The sequence below is a fragment of the Bubalus kerabau genome, chromosome 14 (genome assembly GCF_029407905.1).
Source record: "Bubalus kerabau isolate K-KA32 ecotype Philippines breed swamp buffalo chromosome 14, PCC_UOA_SB_1v2, whole genome shotgun sequence".
NCBI lineage: Eukaryota > Metazoa > Chordata > Mammalia > Artiodactyla > Bovidae > Bubalus > Bubalus kerabau.
Genome location: NC_073637.1, coordinates 818,698 through 840,062, shown reverse-complemented (window position 1 = coordinate 840,062; position 21,365 = coordinate 818,698). Strand labels below are relative to the sequence as shown.

Below are 21,365 nucleotides of genomic sequence, written 5' to 3'. Positions count from 1 at the left end.
AGTAGAGCGGGAGACAAAAAGAGCAACCTTTCCCCTTGGCGCCATCCCAACCAGCTGCTTAGTTCCTTCATCTCATGGACTACCATCTGGGCTTATCTGGTTTGTCTGATTCTTGTTTCGGGGCCCGTTTCTAGTCACAAGGCTGTCAACAGTGGGGGGTGGGGTGGGGGGTGGGGGAAGCCCTTCTTTCCATTCCACATGAGACCCAGTGGACAATCCAGGCTCTGGCCACTGCATAGAGCGTGCAGCAACAATATCAACGGTGATGCTGGTTAACAACGCATATTCCTGGAATCCACTCCGTTGGCTACTGAGTGTGTGCGGTGGTGGTCTGGAACCTATACCTGGAAGCTTTCTTGATGATTGCAAATGACACCAAAGTCCGAGGACGATGGAAGATCTTCACGTTTCTGCAAGAGCCACACACCTCCAGAAGGAACCGCAAGACTTGCCTGACATGGTCAAGGTCTAAGTATTGGACTACACGTCGGAAGGTCTCCACCTTTGCTATGGAAGTCAAACGATCTTTCTTGGAAATGAAAATGGATCACACTGAACGTTCACATTCTTCTAGAGCATTTGAAAAGCCCTAAACTGTAGAAATCTGCTGTACGAGTTCCTTGAAAGCAAGAACCCATACTGATGGATATGTCTTAATGCCTTAGATTGTGCCTTGAATATAGGGTACACATGAACCCAGGAAAGGAAAGAATGGAATCGCCAAATACACAAAGAGATCAAAAGTGCCGAGCCAAGTGACACCTTGAGGCTTCCAAGAACTTTTCTGTCTTTCACACACTAAGTAAATCCTGAGCACCTACGATGAGCTGGGAGGCATGTAATAAGTTTCTGGAACTAGAAGGCGGAGAGAAGCAGACACAGAGTTCCTGCTTTCACTGAGACGAATCTAACGATACATCACAGGCAGATCCTTGGAGAACTTGTCGAGGGGCCTCTACCCTCACCAAAACCTGGGTGTCAGGGAAGGCTTTTCAGAGTAACCATTGCGTTGAGGTCCATAGGTGGAACCTACGTAAACCAGGGTTGAGATGCAGGAAGAATTTCAGGCAGGGAAAACAGCATCCTGGAAGTCTACGTGACCAGGGAAACTTAGGACGTTCAAGAAATGAAAATGCCCTATGGGATGGAAGCCAAAGAGTGCAGAGGGCATTCCAGGGAAAAGACATCCGAGAAGAACGTGAGGAGCAGGCATGAAGGGAATTGGTCGTATCTTCAATATGATGGGAAAATACAAGAGCCGTTGGAGCAGGATGGTGACAGAATTGCATCTGCATTTCCAAACGGTCATCTTGCTCCACATCACTAATGATTGGAGAGACTCAACTCCAAACGCCAAGGAGGGACCACTTCGCCCGAGTCCGATTGGGCCTCATTGCAATGTCTGTCCTTAGCAGATGCTGGAGAAGCTGTGGAGCAAAGGGAACTCTCCTCCACGCTGAGTAGGAATGGGAGTTGGTACAGCCGGGATGGAAAAGAGTATGGAGGTTCGCGAAGGAACTAAACGTAGAAGTAGCCTATGGTTCAGCAGTCCCACTCCCAGGCATAGATCCACCCCCAGTCCAAGCCAACAAGCTAGATGCCCCGTTTGGGCACATCGATCTGTGCGCGCGCTCGCATGCGCATGCGCGATCGCCTGCGAGGCTGGGGGTGGGGCGGGGGCTGGGGCTCTGGCTGGAGTCGGTGCAAGCCCCGGGATTGCCTGAGGCAAGCCAAAGGAGCCCCAGAGGGAGACGGGACGGCCGGTCGTCTGGTTTCCTGAAAGCCGAATGCGAATGCGGAGGGGCTCGCGGGCCGCGGGGAGGCAACCCAGGTCTGCAGCGGGAGTCGGGGCCCCGGCCACCCACTCACTCCCCCCGCCCCGGGAGGGGCTGGGGCTGCGGGGGTGGCGGGGGGGCGAGGGGGGTGTGGGTCCAAGAATTGGGACGCGGGGCGGGGGCTAAAGGACCTCTTCTGGTAGGCAAAAAAGCCTCCAGCACCCGGAATTCCCAGGTGGTCTCCCATCCAAGATACTAAACAGGCCCGACCCTGCTTAGCTTCCGAGATCAGACGAGATCGGGCGCCTTCAGGCCGATAGGGCCGGAGACGGACGCGGCCGCCGCGGGGCGCCCTAAGAGCCTTGCGCTTCGCCTCCCTTTCGCTCTGACCTGCAGGTCGGGCCAACGGGCCGCCCCTCTCCTCGGGGGGCCGTGCTGTACTTGAGCCGCACGACCCGCGACCTCACTCCAGCCTGCTGACGCCGGCCCGGCCCCCGAACACCGCCAACACCAGACCAGCAACCGCCTGGCCGGGCCCGGGGGCCCGATGGGCTTCCAGGACCCCCCAGTGACCGGGAGGGCGTGCGTGCGTGCGCGCGGGGCCTGGGGGGTGGGCTGAGGGGTGCGGAGGTCTCGGCGCCCTCCCACCCCCGGCCACTCCAGACCCGGCCGCGCTGGCTGAGCGGGGCCTCCCCCCCCCCCCCATCCCGTTCGCTGTCCAGGGCCGCGCGACCCCGGAGGTGTCGGTCTTCGGGGCCCGCCGCCTCCCGATCCCCGCGGCCCGGGGGCCTCTGAACCTCCTGCGGGCCTGGGCGCAGCGAATCTTGAGCGCCCAACTTGCCCGGCACCTGCCCGCTGCCCAAACCCACCGGGAGCCACGGAGGCGCGGTCGACCGGAGCGCCTCAGCCCCGCCCCTTTGCCCTACCGAGGCGCCCCCCTTGTCCCCACGCCGCCCGCCAAGCACCCGACCTTCCTGAGAGAGCAGACGAACCACAGGCAGGCACACAGACAGACAGACAGACAGACACACACACACACACGAGTGTGGTCTTTGGAAATACTTCTGTTCGTAGTTGCTGGGTTGAGCCCAACTCTTATAGGACCCATGGAGTGCGGCCCATCAGGCTCCTCTGTCCGTGGCATTTCCCAGGCGAGAATACTGGAGTGGGTTGCCATTACCTTCTCCAGGGGATCTTCCCGACCCAGGGATCAAACCCGAGTCTCCTGCGGGCGGATGCCTTGCCATCTGAACCAGCACATTGCGAATTCCCTAGGCAAAATACAAAGAAAAGAGCTCATGTGCTACTAAGTGGAAAGGTGATTGAAGAAACAGAAGGTGTCCTTTGTTGGTATCTTGGAATCTTTCTTTAGTTTTCGTTGATTTTTACTCTTAAGGCTACTTGAACAAGGCAAGAGAGAAACCCCAGAACTGAAAAGCAATTGACTTTTTTGAAAGAAACCTGTGCAGGTTAAGCACTCTTCGTTTTTGAGAGATGGTGAAATGCAAAATCTTGATTCAACACATATGACTTTGGTGAACTTTATTTCAAATCTCCATGATGAACCCCTAAGGCGTCCAGGAAGAAAGGAGTAGAGCGGGAGACAAAAAGAGCAACCTTTCCCCTTGGCGCCATCCCAACCAGCTGCTTAGTTCCTTCATCTCATGGACTACCATCTGGGCTTATCTGGTTTGTCTGATTCTTGTTTCGGGGCCCGTTTCTAGTCACAAGGCTGTCAACAGTGGGGGGTGGGGTGGGGGGTGGGGGAAGCCCTTCTTTCCATTCCACATGAGACCCAGTGGACAATCCAGGCTCTGGCCACTGCATAGAGCGTGCAGCAACAATATCAACGGTGATGCTGGTTAACAACGCATATTCCTGGAATCCACTCCGTTGGCTACTGAGTGTGTGCGGTGGTGGTCTGGAACCTATACCTGGAAGCTTTCTTGATGATTGCAAATGACACCAAAGTCCGAGGACGATGGAAGATCTTCACGTTTCTGCAAGAGCCACACACCTCCAGAAGGAACCGCAAGACTTGCCTGACATGGTCAAGGTCTAAGTATTGGACTACACGTCGGAAGGTCTCCACCTTTGCTATGGAAGTCAAACGATCTTTCTTGGAAATGAAAATGGATCACACTGAACGTTCACATTCTTCTAGAGCATTTGAAAAGCCCTAAACTGTAGAAATCTGCTGTACGAGTTCCTTGAAAGCAAGAACCCATACTGATGGATATGTCTTAATGCCTTAGATTGTGCCTTGAATATAGGGTACACATGAACCCAGGAAAGGAAAGAATGGAATCGCCAAATACACAAAGAGATCAAAAGTGCCGAGCCAAGTGACACCTTGAGGCTTCCAAGAACTTTTCTGTCTTTCACACACTAAGTAAATCCTGAGCACCTACGATGAGCTGGGAGGCATGTAATAAGTTTCTGGAACTAGAAGGCGGAGAGAAGCAGACACAGAGTTCCTGCTTTCACTGAGACGAATCTAACGATACATCACAGGCAGATCCTTGGAGAACTTGTCGAGGGGCCTCTACCCTCACCAAAACCTGGGTGTCAGGGAAGGCTTTTCAGAGTAACCATTGCGTTGAGGTCCATAGGTGGAACCTACGTAAACCAGGGTTGAGATGCAGGAAGAATTTCAGGCAGGGAAAACAGCATCCTGGAAGTCTACGTGACCAGGGAAACTTAGGACGTTCAAGAAATGAAAATGCCCTATGGGATGGAAGCCAAAGAGTGCAGAGGGCATTCCAGGGAAAAGACATCCGAGAAGAACGTGAGGAGCAGGCATGAAGGGAATTGGTCGTATCTTCAATATGATGGGAAAATACAAGAGCCGTTGGAGCAGGATGGTGACAGAATTGCATCTGCATTTCCAAACGGTCATCTTGCTCCACATCACTAATGATTGGAGAGACTCAACTCCAAACGCCAAGGAGGGACCACTTCGCCCGAGTCCGATTGGGCCTCATTGCAATGTCTGTCCTTAGCAGATGCTGGAGAAGCTGTGGAGCAAAGGGAACTCTCCTCCACGCTGAGTAGGAATGGGAGTTGGTACAGCCGGGATGGAAAAGAGTATGGAGGTTCGCGAAGGAACTAAACGTAGAAGTAGCCTATGGTTCAGCAGTCCCACTCCCAGGCATAGATCCACCCCCAGTCCAAGCCAACAAGCTAGATGCCCCGTTTGGGCACATCGATCTGTGCGCGCGCTCGCATGCGCATGCGCGATCGCCTGCGAGGCTGGGGGTGGGGCGGGGGCTGGGGCTCTGGCTGGAGTCGGTGCAAGCCCCGGGATTGCCTGAGGCAAGCCAAAGGAGCCCCAGAGGGAGACGGGACGGCCGGTCGTCTGGTTTCCTGAAAGCCGAATGCGAATGCGGAGGGGCTCGCGGGCCGCGGGGAGGCAACCCAGGTCTGCAGCGGGAGTCGGGGCCCCGGCCACCCACTCACTCCCCCCGCCCCGGGAGGGGCTGGGGCTGCGGGGGTGGCGGGGGGGCGAGGGGGGTGTGGGTCCAAGAATTGGGACGCGGGGCGGGGGCTAAAGGACCTCTTCTGGTAGGCAAAAAAGCCTCCAGCACCCGGAATTCCCAGGTGGTCTCCCATCCAAGATACTAAACAGGCCCGACCCTGCTTAGCTTCCGAGATCAGACGAGATCGGGCGCCTTCAGGCCGATAGGGCCGGAGACGGACGCGGCCGCCGCGGGGCGCCCTAAGAGCCTTGCGCTTCGCCTCCCTTTCGCTCTGACCTGCAGGTCGGGCCAACGGGCCGCCCCTCTCCTCGGGGGGCCGTGCTGTACTTGAGCCGCACGACCCGCGACCTCACTCCAGCCTGCTGACGCCGGCCCGGCCCCCGAACACCGCCAACACCAGACCAGCAACCGCCTGGCCGGGCCCGGGGGCCCGATGGGCTTCCAGGACCCCCCAGTGACCGGGAGGGCGTGCGTGCGTGCGCGCGGGGCCTGGGGGGTGGGCTGAGGGGTGCGGAGGTCTCGGCGCCCTCCCACCCCCGGCCACTCCAGACCCGGCCGCGCTGGCTGAGCGGGGCCTCCCCCCCCCCCCCCATCCCGTTCGCTGTCCAGGGCCGCGCGACCCCGGAGGTGTCGGTCTTCGGGGCCCGCCGCCTCCCGATCCCCGCGGCCCGGGGGCCTCTGAACCTCCTGCGGGCCTAGGCGCAGCGAATCTTGAGCGCCCAACTTGCCCGGCACCTGCCCGCTGCCCAAACCCACCGGGAGCCACGGAGGCGCGGTCGACCGGAGCGCCTCAGCCCCGCCCCTTTGCCCTACCGAGGCGCCCCCCTTGTCCCCACGCCGCCCGCCAAGCACCCGACCTTCCTGAGAGAGCAGACGAACCACAGGCAGGCACACAGACAGACAGACAGACACACACACACACACACACACGAGTGTGGTCTTTGGAAATACTTCTGTTCGTAGTTGCTGGGTTGAGCCCAACTCTTATAGGACCCATGGAGTGCGGCCCATCAGGCTCCTCTGTCCGTGGCATTTCCCAGGCGAGAATACTGGAGTGGGTTGCCATTACCTTCTCCAGGGGATCTTCCCGACCCAGGGATCAAACCCGAGTCTCCTGCGGGCGGATGCCTTGCCATCTGAACCAGCACATTGCGAATTCCCTAGGCAAAATACAAAGAAAAGAGCTCATGTGCTACTAAGTGGAAAGGTGATTGAAGAAACAGAAGGTGTCCTTTGTTGGTATCTTGGAATCTTTCTTTAGTTTTCGTTGATTTTTACTCTTAAGGCTACTTGAACAAGGCAAGAGAGAAACCCCAGAACTGAAAAGCAATTGACTTTTTTGAAAGAAACCTGTGCAGGTTAAGCACTCTTCGTTTTTGAGAGATGGTGAAATGCAAAATCTTGATTCAACACATATGACTTTGGTGAACTTTATTTCAAATCTCCATGATGAACCCCTAAGGCGTCCAGGAAGAAAGGAGTAGAGCGGGAGACAAAAAGAGCAACCTTTCCCCTTGGCGCCATCCCAACCAGCTGCTTAGTTCCTTCATCTCATGGACTACCATCTGGGCTTATCTGGTTTGTCTGATTCTTGTTTCGGGGCCCGTTTCTAGTCACAAGGCTGTCAACAGTGGGGGGTGGGGTGGGGGGTGGGGGAAGCCCTTCTTTCCATTCCACATGAGACCCAGTGGACAATCCAGGCTCTGGCCACTGCATAGAGCGTGCAGCAACAATATCAACGGTGATGCTGGTTAACAACGCATATTCCTGGAATCCACTCCGTTGGCTACTGAGTGTGTGCGGTGGTGGTCTGGAACCTATACCTGGAAGCTTTCTTGATGATTGCAAATGACACCAAAGTCCGAGGACGATGGAAGATCTTCACGTTTCTGCAAGAGCCACACACCTCCAGAAGGAACCGCAAGACTTGCCTGACATGGTCAAGGTCTAAGTATTGGACTACACGTCGGAAGGTCTCCACCTTTGCTATGGAAGTCAAACGATCTTTCTTGGAAATGAAAATGGATCACACTGAACGTTCACATTCTTCTAGAGCATTTGAAAAGCCCTAAACTGTAGAAATCTGCTGTACGAGTTCCTTGAAAGCAAGAACCCATACTGATGGATATGTCTTAATGCCTTAGATTGTGCCTTGAATATAGGGTACACATGAACCCAGGAAAGGAAAGAATGGAATCGCCAAATACACAAAGAGATCAAAAGTGCCGAGCCAAGTGACACCTTGAGGCTTCCAAGAACTTTTCTGTCTTTCACACACTAAGTAAATCCTGAGCACCTACGATGAGCTGGGAGGCATGTAATAAGTTTCTGGAACTAGAAGGCGGAGAGAAGCAGACACAGAGTTCCTGCTTTCACTGAGACGAATCTAACGATACATCACAGGCAGATCCTTGGAGAACTTGTCGAGGGGCCTCTACCCTCACCAAAACCTGGGTGTCAGGGAAGGCTTTTCAGAGTAACCATTGCGTTGAGGTCCATAGGTGGAACCTACGTAAACCAGGGTTGAGATGCAGGAAGAATTTCAGGCAGGGAAAACAGCATCCTGGAAGTCTACGTGACCAGGGAAACTTAGGACGTTCAAGAAATGAAAATGCCCTATGGGATGGAAGCCAAAGAGTGCAGAGGGCATTCCAGGGAAAAGACATCCGAGAAGAACGTGAGGAGCAGGCATGAAGGGAATTGGTCGTATCTTCAATATGATGGGAAAATACAAGAGCCGTTGGAGCAGGATGGTGACAGAATTGCATCTGCATTTCCAAACGGTCATCTTGCTCCACATCACTAATGATTGGAGAGACTCAACTCCAAACGCCAAGGAGGGACCACTTCGCCCGAGTCCGATTGGGCCTCATTGCAATGTCTGTCCTTAGCAGATGCTGGAGAAGCTGTGGAGCAAAGGGAACTCTCCTCCACGCTGAGTAGGAATGGGAGTTGGTACAGCCGGGATGGAAAAGAGTATGGAGGTTCGCGAAGGAACTAAACGTAGAAGTAGCCTATGGTTCAGCAGTCCCACTCCCAGGCATAGATCCACCCCCAGTCCAAGCCAACAAGCTAGATGCCCCGTTTGGGCACATCGATCTGTGCGCGCGCTCGCATGCGCATGCGCGATCGCCTGCGAGGCTGGGGGTGGGGCGGGGGCTGGGGCTCTGGCTGGAGTCGGTGCAAGCCCCGGGATTGCCTGAGGCAAGCCAAAGGAGCCCCAGAGGGAGACGGGACGGCCGGTCGTCTGGTTTCCTGAAAGCCGAATGCGAATGCGGAGGGGCTCGCGGGCCGCGGGGAGGCAACCCAGGTCTGCAGCGGGAGTCGGGGCCCCGGCCACCCACTCACTCCCCCCGCCCCGGGAGGGGCTGGGGCTGCGGGGGTGGCGGGGGGGCGAGGGGGGTGTGGGTCCAAGAATTGGGACGCGGGGCGGGGGCTAAAGGACCTCTTCTGGTAGGCAAAAAAGCCTCCAGCACCCGGAATTCCCAGGTGGTCTCCCATCCAAGATACTAAACAGGCCCGACCCTGCTTAGCTTCCGAGATCAGACGAGATCGGGCGCCTTCAGGCCGATAGGGCCGGAGACGGACGCGGCCGCCGCGGGGCGCCCTAAGAGCCTTGCGCTTCGCCTCCCTTTCGCTCTGACCTGCAGGTCGGGCCAACGGGCCGCCCCTCTCCTCGGGGGGCCGTGCTGTACTTGAGCCGCACGACCCGCGACCTCACTCCAGCCTGCTGACGCCGGCCCGGCCCCCGAACACCGCCAACACCAGACCAGCAACCGCCTGGCCGGGCCCGGGGGCCCGATGGGCTTCCAGGACCCCCCAGTGACCGGGAGGGCGTGCGTGCGTGCGCGCGGGGCCTGGGGGGTGGGCTGAGGGGTGCGGAGGTCTCGGCGCCCTCCCACCCCCGGCCACTCCAGACCCGGCCGCGCTGGCTGAGCGGGGCCTCCCCCCCCCCCCCCATCCCGTTCGCTGTCCAGGGCCGCGCGACCCCGGAGGTGTCGGTCTTCGGGGCCCGCCGCCTCCCGATCCCCGCGGCCCGGGGGCCTCTGAACCTCCTGCGGGCCTAGGCGCAGCGAATCTTGAGCGCCCAACTTGCCCGGCACCTGCCCGCTGCCCAAACCCACCGGGAGCCACGGAGGCGCGGTCGACCGGAGCGCCTCAGCCCCGCCCCTTTGCCCTACCGAGGCGCCCCCCTTGTCCCCACGCCGCCCGCCAAGCACCCGACCTTCCTGAGAGAGCAGACGAACCACAGGCAGGCACACAGACAGACAGACAGACACACACACACACACACACACGAGTGTGGTCTTTGGAAATACTTCTGTTCGTAGTTGCTGGGTTGAGCCCAACTCTTATAGGACCCATGGAGTGCGGCCCATCAGGCTCCTCTGTCCGTGGCATTTCCCAGGCGAGAATACTGGAGTGGGTTGCCATTACCTTCTCCAGGGGATCTTCCCGACCCAGGGATCAAACCCGAGTCTCCTGCGGGCGGATGCCTTGCCATCTGAACCAGCACATTGCGAATTCCCTAGGCAAAATACAAAGAAAAGAGCTCATGTGCTACTAAGTGGAAAGGTGATTGAAGAAACAGAAGGTGTCCTTTGTTGGTATCTTGGAATCTTTCTTTAGTTTTCGTTGATTTTTACTCTTAAGGCTACTTGAACAAGGCAAGAGAGAAACCCCAGAACTGAAAAGCAATTGACTTTTTTGAAAGAAACCTGTGCAGGTTAAGCACTCTTCGTTTTTGAGAGATGGTGAAATGCAAAATCTTGATTCAACACATATGACTTTGGTGAACTTTATTTCAAATCTCCATGATGAACCCCTAAGGCGTCCAGGAAGAAAGGAGTAGAGCGGGAGACAAAAAGAGCAACCTTTCCCCTTGGCGCCATCCCAACCAGCTGCTTAGTTCCTTCATCTCATGGACTACCATCTGGGCTTATCTGGTTTGTCTGATTCTTGTTTCGGGGCCCGTTTCTAGTCACAAGGCTGTCAACAGTGGGGGGTGGGGTGGGGGGTGGGGGAAGCCCTTCTTTCCATTCCACATGAGACCCAGTGGACAATCCAGGCTCTGGCCACTGCATAGAGCGTGCAGCAACAATATCAACGGTGATGCTGGTTAACAACGCATATTCCTGGAATCCACTCCGTTGGCTACTGAGTGTGTGCGGTGGTGGTCTGGAACCTATACCTGGAAGCTTTCTTGATGATTGCAAATGACACCAAAGTCCGAGGACGATGGAAGATCTTCACGTTTCTGCAAGAGCCACACACCTCCAGAAGGAACCGCAAGACTTGCCTGACATGGTCAAGGTCTAAGTATTGGACTACACGTCGGAAGGTCTCCACCTTTGCTATGGAAGTCAAACGATCTTTCTTGGAAATGAAAATGGATCACACTGAACGTTCACATTCTTCTAGAGCATTTGAAAAGCCCTAAACTGTAGAAATCTGCTGTACGAGTTCCTTGAAAGCAAGAACCCATACTGATGGATATGTCTTAATGCCTTAGATTGTGCCTTGAATATAGGGTACACATGAACCCAGGAAAGGAAAGAATGGAATCGCCAAATACACAAAGAGATCAAAAGTGCCGAGCCAAGTGACACCTTGAGGCTTCCAAGAACTTTTCTGTCTTTCACACACTAAGTAAATCCTGAGCACCTACGATGAGCTGGGAGGCATGTAATAAGTTTCTGGAACTAGAAGGCGGAGAGAAGCAGACACAGAGTTCCTGCTTTCACTGAGACGAATCTAACGATACATCACAGGCAGATCCTTGGAGAACTTGTCGAGGGGCCTCTACCCTCACCAAAACCTGGGTGTCAGGGAAGGCTTTTCAGAGTAACCATTGCGTTGAGGTCCATAGGTGGAACCTACGTAAACCAGGGTTGAGATGCAGGAAGAATTTCAGGCAGGGAAAACAGCATCCTGGAAGTCTACGTGACCAGGGAAACTTAGGACGTTCAAGAAATGAAAATGCCCTATGGGATGGAAGCCAAAGAGTGCAGAGGGCATTCCAGGGAAAAGACATCCGAGAAGAACGTGAGGAGCAGGCATGAAGGGAATTGGTCGTATCTTCAATATGATGGGAAAATACAAGAGCCGTTGGAGCAGGATGGTGACAGAATTGCATCTGCATTTCCAAACGGTCATCTTGCTCCACATCACTAATGATTGGAGAGACTCAACTCCAAACGCCAAGGAGGGACCACTTCGCCCGAGTCCGATTGGGCCTCATTGCAATGTCTGTCCTTAGCAGATGCTGGAGAAGCTGTGGAGCAAAGGGAACTCTCCTCCACGCTGAGTAGGAATGGGAGTTGGTACAGCCGGGATGGAAAAGAGTATGGAGGTTCGCGAAGGAACTAAACGTAGAAGTAGCCTATGGTTCAGCAGTCCCACTCCCAGGCATAGATCCACCCCCAGTCCAAGCCAACAAGCTAGATGCCCCGTTTGGGCACATCGATCTGTGCGCGCGCTCGCATGCGCATGCGCGATCGCCTGCGAGGCTGGGGGTGGGGCGGGGGCTGGGGCTCTGGCTGGAGTCGGTGCAAGCCCCGGGATTGCCTGAGGCAAGCCAAAGGAGCCCCAGAGGGAGACGGGACGGCCGGTCGTCTGGTTTCCTGAAAGCCGAATGCGAATGCGGAGGGGCTCGCGGGCCGCGGGGAGGCAACCCAGGTCTGCAGCGGGAGTCGGGGCCCCGGCCACCCACTCACTCCCCCCGCCCCGGGAGGGGCTGGGGCTGCGGGGGTGGCGGGGGGGCGAGGGGGGTGTGGGTCCAAGAATTGGGACGCGGGGCGGGGGCTAAAGGACCTCTTCTGGTAGGCAAAAAAGCCTCCAGCACCCGGAATTCCCAGGTGGTCTCCCATCCAAGATACTAAACAGGCCCGACCCTGCTTAGCTTCCGAGATCAGACGAGATCGGGCGCCTTCAGGCCGATAGGGCCGGAGACGGACGCGGCCGCCGCGGGGCGCCCTAAGAGCCTTGCGCTTCGCCTCCCTTTCGCTCTGACCTGCAGGTCGGGCCAACGGGCCGCCCCTCTCCTCGGGGGGCCGTGCTGTACTTGAGCCGCACGACCCGCGACCTCACTCCAGCCTGCTGACGCCGGCCCGGCCCCCGAACACCGCCAACACCAGACCAGCAACCGCCTTGCCGGGCCCGGGGGCCCGATGGGCTTCCAGGACCCCCCAGTGACCGGGAGGGCGTGCGTGCGTGCGCGCGGGGCCTGGGGGGTGGGCTGAGGGGTGCGGAGGTCTCGGCGCCCTCCCACCCCCGGCCACTCCAGACCCGGCCGCGCTGGCTGAGCGGGGCCTCCCCCCCCCCCCCCATCCCGTTCGCTGTCCAGGGCCGCGCGACCCCGGAGGTGTCGGTCTTCGGGGCCCGCCGCCTCCCGATCCCCGCGGCCCGGGGGCCTCTGAACCTCCTGCGGGCCTAGGCACAGCGAATCTTGAGCGCCCAACTTGCCCGGCACCTGCCCGCTGCCCAAACCCACCGGGAGCCACGGAGGCGCGGTCGACCGGAGCGCCTCAGCCCCGCCCCTTTGCCCTACCGAGGCGCCCCCCTTGTCCCCACGCCGCCCGCCAAGCACCCGACCTTCCTGAGAGAGCAGACGAACCACAGGCAGGCACACAGACAGACAGACAGACACACACACACACACACACACGAGTGTGGTCTTTGGAAATACTTCTGTTCGTAGTTGCTGGGTTGAGCCCAACTCTTATAGGACCCATGGAGTGCGGCCCATCAGGCTCCTCTGTCCGTGGCATTTCCCAGGCGAGAATACTGGAGTGGGTTGCCATTACCTTCTCCAGGGGATCTTCCCGACCCAGGGATCAAACCCGAGTCTCCTGCGGGCGGATGCCTTGCCATCTGAACCAGCACATTGCGAATTCCCTAGGCAAAATACAAAGAAAAGAGCTCATGTGCTACTAAGTGGAAAGGTGATTGAAGAAACAGAAGGTGTCCTTTGTTGGTATCTTGGAATCTTTCTTTAGTTTTCGTTGATTTTTACTCTTAAGGCTACTTGAACAAGGCAAGAGAGAAACCCCAGAACTGAAAAGCAATTGACTTTTTTGAAAGAAACCTGTGCAGGTTAAGCACTCTTCGTTTTTGAGAGATGGTGAAATGCAAAATCTTGATTCAACACATATGACTTTGGTGAACTTTATTTCAAATCTCCATGATGAACCCCTAAGGCGTCCAGGAAGAAAGGAGTAGAGCGGGAGACAAAAAGAGCAACCTTTCCCCTTGGCGCCATCCCAACCAGCTGCTTAGTTCCTTCATCTCATGGACTACCATCTGGGCTTATCTGGTTTGTCTGATTCTTGTTTCGGGGCCCGTTTCTAGTCACAAGGCTGTCAACAGTGGGGGGTGGGGTGGGGGGTGGGGGAAGCCCTTCTTTCCATTCCACATGAGACCCAGTGGACAATCCAGGCTCTGGTCACTGCATAGAGCGTGCAGCAACAATATCAACGGTGATGCTGGTTAACAACGCATATTCCTGGAATCCACTCCGTTGGCTACTGAGTGTGTGCGGTGGTGGTCTGGAACCTATACCTGGAAGCTTTCTTGATGATTGCAAATGACACCAAAGTCCGAGGACGATGGAAGATCTTCACGTTTCTGCAAGAGCCACACACCTCCAGAAGGAACCGCAAGACTTGCCTGACATGGTCAAGGTCTAAGTATTGGACTACACGTCGGAAGGTCTCCACCTTTGCTATGGAAGTCAAACGATCTTTCTTGGAAATGAAAATGGATCACACTGAACGTTCACATTCTTCTAGAGCATTTGAAAAGCCCTAAACTGTAGAAATCTGCTGTACGAGTTCCTTGAAAGCAAGAACCCATACTGATGGATATGTCTTAATGCCTTAGATTGTGCCTTGAATATAGCGTACACATGAACCCAGGAAAGGAAAGAATGGAATCGCCAAATACACAAAGAGATCAAAAGTGCCGAGCCAAGTGACACCTTGAGGCTTCCAAGAACTTTTCTGTCTTTCACACACTAAGTAAATCCTGAGCACCTACGATGAGCTGGGAGGCATGTAATAAGTTTCTGGAACTAGAAGGCGGAGAGAAGCAGACACAGAGTTCCTGCTTTCACTGAGACGAATCTAACGATACATCACAGGCAGATCCTTGGAGAACTTGTCGAGGGGCCTCTACCCTCACCAAAACCTGGGTGTCAGGGAAGGCTTTTCAGAGTAACCATTGCGTTGAGGTCCATAGGTGGAACCTACGTAAACCAGGGTTGAGATGCAGGAAGAATTTCAGGCAGGGAAAACAGCATCCTGGAAGTCTACGTGACCAGGGAAACTTAGGACGTTCAAGAAATGAAAATGCCCTATGGGATGGAAGCCAAAGAGTGCAGAGGGCATTCCAGGGAAAAGACATCCGAGAAGAACGTGAGGAGCAGGCATGAAGGGAATTGGTCGTATCTTCAATATGATGGGAAAATACAAGAGCCGTTGGAGCAGGATGGTGACAGAATTGCATCTGCATTTCCAAACGGTCATCTTGCTCCACATCACTAATGATTGGAGAGACTCAACTCCAAACGCCAAGGAGGGACCACTTCGCCCGAGTCCGATTGGGCCTCATTGCAATGTCTGTCCTTAGCAGATGCTGGAGAAGCTGTGGAGCAAAGGGAACTCTCCTCCACGCTGAGTAGGAATGGGAGTTGGTACAGCCGGGATGGAAAAGAGTATGGAGGTTCGCGAAGGAACTAAACGTAGAAGTAGCCTATGGTTCAGCAGTCCCACTCCCAGGCATAGATCCACCCCCAGTCCAAGCCAACAAGCTAGATGCCCCGTTTGGGCACATCGATCTGTGCGCGCGCTCGCATGCGCATGCGCGATCGCCTGCGAGGCTGGGGGTGGGGCGGGGGCTGGGGCTCTGGCTGGAGTCGGTGCAAGCCCCGGGATTGCCTGAGGCAAGCCAAAGGAGCCCCAGAGGGAGACGGGACGGCCGGTCGTCTGGTTTCCTGAAAGCCGAATGCGAATGCGGAGGGGCTCGCGGGCCGCGGGGAGGCAACCCAGGTCTGCAGCGGGAGTCGGGGCCCCGGCCACCCACTCACTCCCCCCGCCCCGGGAGGGGCTGGGGCTGCGGGGGTGGCGGGGGGGCGAGGGGGGTGTGGGTCCAAGAATTGGGACGCGGGGCGGGGGCTAAAGGACCTCTTCTGGTAGGCAAAAAAGCCTCCAGCACCCGGAATTCCCAGGTGGTCTCCCATCCAAGATACTAAACAGGCCCGACCCTGCTTAGCTTCCGAGATCAGACGAGATCGGGCGCCTTCAGGCCGATAGGGCCGGAGACGGACGCGGCCGCCGCGGGGCGCCCTAAGAGCCTTGCGCTTCGCCTCCCTTTCGCTCTGACCTGCAGGTCGGGCCAACGGGCCGCCCCTCTCCTCGGGGGGCCGTGCTGTATTTGAGCCGCACGACCCGCGACCTCACTCCAGCCTGCTGACGCCGGCCCGGCCCCCGAACACCGCCAACACCAGACCAGCAACCGCCTGGCCGGGCCCGGGGGCCCGATGGGCTTCCAGGACCCCCCAGTGACCGGGAGGGCGTGCGTGCGTGCGCGCGGGGCCTGGGGGGTGGGCTGAGGGGTGCGGAGGTCTCGGCGCCCTCCCACCCCCGGCCACTCCAGACCCGGCCGCGCTGGCTGAGCGGGGCCTCCCCCCCCCCCCCATCCCGTTCGCTGTCCAGGGCCGCGCGACCCCGGAGGTGTCGGTCTTCGGGGCCCGCCGCCTCCCGATCCCCGCGGCCCGGGGGCCTCTGAACCTCCTGCGGGCCTAGGCGCAGCGAATCTTGAGCGCCCAACTTGCCCGGCACCTGCCCGCTGCCCAAACCCACCGGGAGCCACGGAGGCGCGGTCGACCGGAGCGCCTCAGCCCCGCCCCTTTGCCCTACCGAGGCGCCCCCCTTGTCCCCACGCCGCCCGCCAAGCACCCGACCTTCCTGAGAGAGCAGACGAACCACAGGCAGGCACACAGACAGACAGACAGACACACACACACACACACACGAGTGTGGTCTTTGGAAATACTTCTGTTCGTAGTTGCTGGGTTGAGCCCAACTCTTATAGGACCCATGGAGTGCGGCCCATCAGGCTCCTCTGTCCGTGGCATTTCCCAGGCGAGAATACTGGAGTGGGTTGCCATTACCTTCTCCAGGGGATCTTCCCGACCCAGGGATCAAACCCGAGTCTCCTGCGGGCGGATGCCTTGCCATCTGAACCAGCACATTGCGAATTCCCTAGGCAAAATACAAAGAAAAGAGCTCATGTGCTACTAAGTGGAAAGGTGATTGAAGAAACAGAAGGTGTCCTTTGTTGGTATCTTGGAATCTTTCTTTAGTTTTCGTTGATTTTTACTCTTAAGGCTACTTGAACAAGGCAAGAGAGAAACCCCAGAACTGAAAAGCAATTGACTTTTTTGAAAGAAACCTGTGCAGGTTAAGCACTCTTCGTTTTTGAGAGATGGTGAAATGCAAAATCTTGATTCAACACATATGACTTTGGTGAACTTTATTTCAAATCTCCATGATGAACCCCTAAGGCGTCCAGGAAGAAAGGAGTAGAGCGGGAGACAAAAAGAGCAACCTTTCCCCTTGGCGCCATCCCAACCAGCTGCTTAGTTCCTTCATCTCATGGACTACCATCTGGGCTTATCTGGTTTGTCTGATTCTTGTTTCGGGGCCCGTTTCTAGTCACAAGGCTGTCAACAGTGGGGGGTGGCGTGGGGGGTGGGGGAAGCCCTTCTTTCCATTCCACATGAGACCCAGTGGACAATCCAGGCTCTGGCCACTGCATAGAGCGTGCAGCAACAATATCAACGGTGATGCTGGTTAACAACGCATATTCCTGGAATCCACTCCGTTGCCTACCGAGTGTGTGCGGTGGTGGTCTGGAACCTATACCTGGAAGCTTTCTTGATGATTGCAAATGACACCAAAGTCCGAGGACGATGGAAGATCTTCACGTTTCTGCAAGAGCCACACACCTCCAGAAGGAACCGCAAGACTTGCCTGACATGGTCAAGGTCTAAGTATTGGACTACACGTCGGAAGGTCTCCACCTTTGCTATGGAAGTCAAACGATCTTTCTTGGAAATGAAAATGGATCACACTGAACGTTCACATTCTTCTAGAGCATTTGAAAAGCCCTAAACTGTAGAAATCTGCTGTACGAGTTCCTTGAAAGCAAGAACCCATACTGATGGATATGTCTTAATGCCTTAGATTGTGCCTTGAATATAGCGTACACATGAACCCAGGAAAGGAAAGAATGGAATCGCCAAATACACAAAGAGATCAAAAGTGCCGAGCCAAGTGACACCTTGAGGCTTCCAAGAACTTTTCTGTCTTTCACACACTAAGTAAATCCTGAGCACCTACGATGAGCTGGGAGGCATGTAATAAGTTTCTGGAACTAGAAGGCGGAGAGAAGCAGACACAGAGTTCCTGCTTTCACTGAGACGAATCTAACGATACATCACAGGCAGATCCTTGGAGAACTTGTCGAGGGGCCTCTACCCTCACCAAAACCTGGGTGTCAGGGAAGGCTTTTCAGAGTAACCATTGCGTTGAGGTCCATAGGTGGAACCTACGTAAACCAGGGTTGAGATGCAGGAAGAATTTCAGGCAGGGAAAACAGCATCCTGGAAGTCTACGTGACCAGGGAAACTTAGGACGTTCAAGAAATGAAAATGCCCTATGGGATGGAAGCCAAAGAGTGCAGAGGGCATTCCAGGGAAAAGACATCCGAGAAGAACGTGAGGAGCAGGCATGAAGGGAATTGGTCGTATCTTCAATATGATGGGAAAATACAAGAGCCGTTGGAGCAGGATGGTGACAGAATTGCATCTGCATTTCCAAACGGTCATCTTGCTCCACATCACTAATGATTGGAGAGACTCAACTCCAAACGCCAAGGAGGGACCACTTCGCCCGAGTCCGATTGGGCCTCATTGCAATGTCTGTCCTTAGCAGATGCTGGAGAAGCTGTGGAGCAAAGGGAACTCTCCTCCACGCTGAGTAGGAATGGGAGTTGGTACAGCCGGGATGGAAAAGAGTATGGAGGTTCGCGAAGGAACTAAACGTAGAAGTAGCCTATGGTTCAGCAGTCCCACTCCCAGGCATAGATCCACCCCCAGTCCAAGCCAACAAGCTAGATGCCCCGTTTGGGCACATCGATCTGTGCGCGCGCTCGCATGCGCATGCGCGATCGCCTGCGAGGCTGGGGGTGGGGCGGGGGCTGGGGCTCTGGCTGGAGTCGGTGCAAGCCCCGGGATTGCCTGAGGCAAGCCAAAGGAGCCCCAGAGGGAGACGGGACGGCCGGTCGTCTGGTTTCCTGAAAGCCGAATGCGAATGCGGAGGGGCTCGCGGGCCGCGGGGAGGCAACCCAGGTCTGCAGCGGGAGTCGGGGCCCCGGCCACCCACTCACTCCCCCCGCCCCGGGAGGGGCTGGGGCTGCGGGGGTGGCGGGGGGGCGAGGGGGGTGTGGGTCCAAGAATTGGGACGCGGGGCGGGGGCTAAAGGACCTCTTCTGGTAGGCAAAAAAGCCTCCAGCACCCGGAATTCCCAGGTGGTCTCCCATCCAAGATACTAAACAGGCCCGACCCTGCTTAGCTTCCGAGATCAGACGAGATCGGGCGCCTTCAGGCCGATAGGGCCGGAGACGGACGCGGCCGCCGCGGGGCGCCCTAAGAGCCTTGCGCTTCGCCTCCCTTTCGCTCTGACCTGCAGGTCGGGCCAACGGGCCGCCCCTCTCCTCGGGGGGCCGTGCTGTACTTGAGCCGCACGACCCGCGACCTCACTCCAGCCTGCTGACGCCGGCCCGGCCCCCGAACACCGCCAACACCAGACCAGCAACCGCCTGGCCGGGCCCGGGGGCCCGATGGGCTTCCAGGACCCCCCAGTGACCGGGAGGGCGTGCGTGCGTGCGCGCGGGGCCTGGGGGGTGGGCTGAGGGGTGCGGAGGTCTCGGCGCCCTCCCACCCCCGGCCACTCCAGACCCGGCCGCGCTGGCTGAGCGGGGCCTCCCCCCCCCCCCCCCATCCCGTTCGCTGTCCAGGGCCGCGCGACCCCGGAGGTGTCGGTCTTCGGGGCCCGCCGCCTCCCGATCCCCGCGGCCCGGGGGCCTCTGAACCTCCTGCGGGCCTAGGCGCAGCGAATCTTGAGCGCCCAACTTGCCCGGCACCTGCCCGCTGCCCAAACCCACCGGGAGCCACGGAGGCGCGGTCGACCGGAGCGCCTCAGCCCCGCCCCTTTGCCCTACCGAGGCGCCCCCCTTGTCCCCACGCCGCCCGCCAAGCACCCGACCTTCCTGAGAGAGCAGACGAACCACAGGCAGGCACACAGACAGACAGACAGACACACACACACACACACACGAGTGTGGTCTTTGGAAATACTTCTGTTCGTAGTTGCTGGGTTGAGCCCAACTCTTATAGGACCCATGGAGTGCGGCCCATCAGGCTCCTCTGTCCGTGGCATTTCCCAGGCGAGAATACTGGAGTGGGTTGCCATTACCTTCTCCAGGGGATCTTCCCGACCCAGGGATCAAACCCGAGTCTCCTGCGGGCGGATGCCTTGCCATCTGAACCAGCACATTGCGAATTCCCTAGGCAAAATACAAAGAAAAGAGCTCATGTGCTACTAAGTGGAAAGGTGATTGAAGAAACAGAAGGTGTCCTTTGTTGGTATCTTGGAATCTTTCTTTAGTTTTCGTTGATTTTTACTCTTAAGGCTACTTGAACAAGGCAAGAGAGAAACCCCAGAACTGAAAAGCAATTGACTTTTTTGAAAGAAACCTGTGCAGGTTAAGCACTCTTCGTTTTTGAGAGATGGTGAAATGCAAAATCTTGATTCAACACATATGACTTTGGTGAACTTTATTTCAAATCTCCATGATGAACCCCTAAGGCGTCCAGGAAGAAAGGAGTAGAGCGGGAGACAAAAAGAGCAACCTTTCCCCTTGGCGCCATCCCAACCAGCTGCTTAGTTCCTTCATCTCATGGACTACCATCTGGGCTTATCTGGTTTGTCTGATTCTTGTTTCGGGGCCCGTTTCTAGTCACAAGGCTGTCAACAGTGGGGGGTGGGGTGGGGGGTGGGGGAAGCCCTTCTTTCCATTCCACATGAGACCCAGTGGACAATCCAGGCTCTGGCCACTGCATAGAGCGTGCAGCAACAATATCAACGGTGATGCTGGTTAACAACGCATATTCCTGGAATCCACTCCGTTGGCTACTGAGTGTGTGCGGTGGTGGTCTGGAACCTATACCTGGAAGCTTTCTTGATGATTGCAAATGACACCAAAGTCCGAGGACGATGGAAGATCTTCACGTTTCTGCAAGAGCCACACACCTCCAGAAGGAACCGCAAGACTTGCCTGACATGGTCAAGGTCTAAGTATTGGACTACACGTCGGAAGGTCTCCACCTTTGCTATGGAAGTCAAACGATCTTTCTTGGAAATGAAAATGGATCACACTGAACGTTCACATTCTTCTAGAGCATTTGAAAAGCCCTAAACTGTAGAAATCTGCTGTACGAGTTCCTTGAAAGCAAGAACCCATACTGATGGATATGTCTTAATGCCTTAGATTGTGCCTTGAAATATAGCGTACACATGAACCCAGGAAAGGAAAGAATGGAATCGCCAAATACACAAAGAGATCAAAAGTGCCGAGCCAAGTGACACCTTGAGGCTTCCAAGAACTTTTCTGTCTTTCACACACTAAGTAAATCCTGAGCACCTACGATGAGCTGGGAGGCATGTAATAAGTTTCTGGAACTAGAAGGCGGAGAGAAGCAGACACAGAGTTCCTGCTTTCACTGAGACGAATCTAACGATACATCACAGGCAGATCCTTGGAGAACTTGTCGAGGGGCCTCTACCCTCACCAAAACCTGGGTGTCAGGGAAGGCTTTTCAGAGTAACCATTGCGTTGAGGTCCATAGGTGGAACCTACGTAAACCAGGGTTGAGATGCAGGAAGAATTTCAGGCAGGGAAAACAGCATCCTGGAAGTCTACGTGACCAGGGAAACTTAGGACGTTCAAGAAATGAAAATGCCCTATGGGATGGAAGCCAAAGAGTGCA

The 21,365-nt window shown here is 56.3% G+C and overlaps 6 pseudogenes; all 6 read right to left on the bottom strand.

Annotated features, from left to right (window-relative positions):
* Nucleotides 1-1,985: 1,985 nt before the first annotated feature.
* LOC129627513 (uncharacterized) lies at nt 1,986-2,105 on the bottom strand (annotated as a pseudogene).
* Nucleotides 2,106-5,350: 3,245 nt separating this feature from the next.
* Nucleotides 5,351-5,470, bottom strand: LOC129627511 (uncharacterized; annotated as a pseudogene).
* Nucleotides 5,471-8,718: 3,248 nt separating this feature from the next.
* Nucleotides 8,719-8,838, bottom strand: LOC129627510 (uncharacterized; annotated as a pseudogene).
* A 3,248-nt stretch (nt 8,839-12,086) lies between these two features.
* LOC129627509 (uncharacterized) lies at nt 12,087-12,206 on the bottom strand (annotated as a pseudogene).
* A 3,248-nt stretch (nt 12,207-15,454) lies between these two features.
* Nucleotides 15,455-15,574, bottom strand: LOC129627508 (uncharacterized; annotated as a pseudogene).
* Nucleotides 15,575-18,819: 3,245 nt separating this feature from the next.
* On the bottom strand, nt 18,820-18,939 carry LOC129627506 (uncharacterized; annotated as a pseudogene).
* Between the last annotated feature and the right edge of the window lie 2,426 nt (nt 18,940-21,365).